Raw genomic sequence first — 292 nt, 5'->3', positions numbered from 1 at the left:
GAAGAAGAAGAGTAAAGATGAGAAAGAAGAAGAGTTCGAATGACGACAAAGATGGCCGAAAAGCCATAGGGTGGAGAGATCAGCAGAGAGATTTCACAGAGACACAAATGGTTAAAGTTGGAGAAATTGCTTTTCTTCCGTCTCCCGCCACGACCAATTTTTGAGAAGACTCTCCACGAAGTCTCTCTGTTTCTTTCTTACACTCTCTCTTTTCCTCTCTCCTCTTCTCCTACCACCTCATGCTTGTCGCCGTTTATCTCTCAATCCTTTCTATAGAAGCTGAAAATGACAT

The 292-nt window shown here is 42.8% G+C and overlaps 1 annotated feature.

The window, feature by feature from the left end:
• Nucleotides 1–13: 13 nt before the first annotated feature.
• Nucleotides 14–67: a sequence feature (Short protein (CSUI_008469, PHJ17705.1) was converted to a misc_feature.).
• Nucleotides 68–292: the final 225 nt, after the last annotated feature.

Source organism: Cystoisospora suis, assembly GCF_002600585.1.
Source record: "Cystoisospora suis strain Wien I chromosome Unknown contig_4750, whole genome shotgun sequence".
Taxonomy (NCBI): Eukaryota; Apicomplexa; class Conoidasida; order Eucoccidiorida; family Sarcocystidae; genus Cystoisospora; species Cystoisospora suis.
The sequence above is the reverse complement of the archived record's forward strand: the minus strand, read 5'-3'. Positions and strand labels throughout refer to the sequence as shown.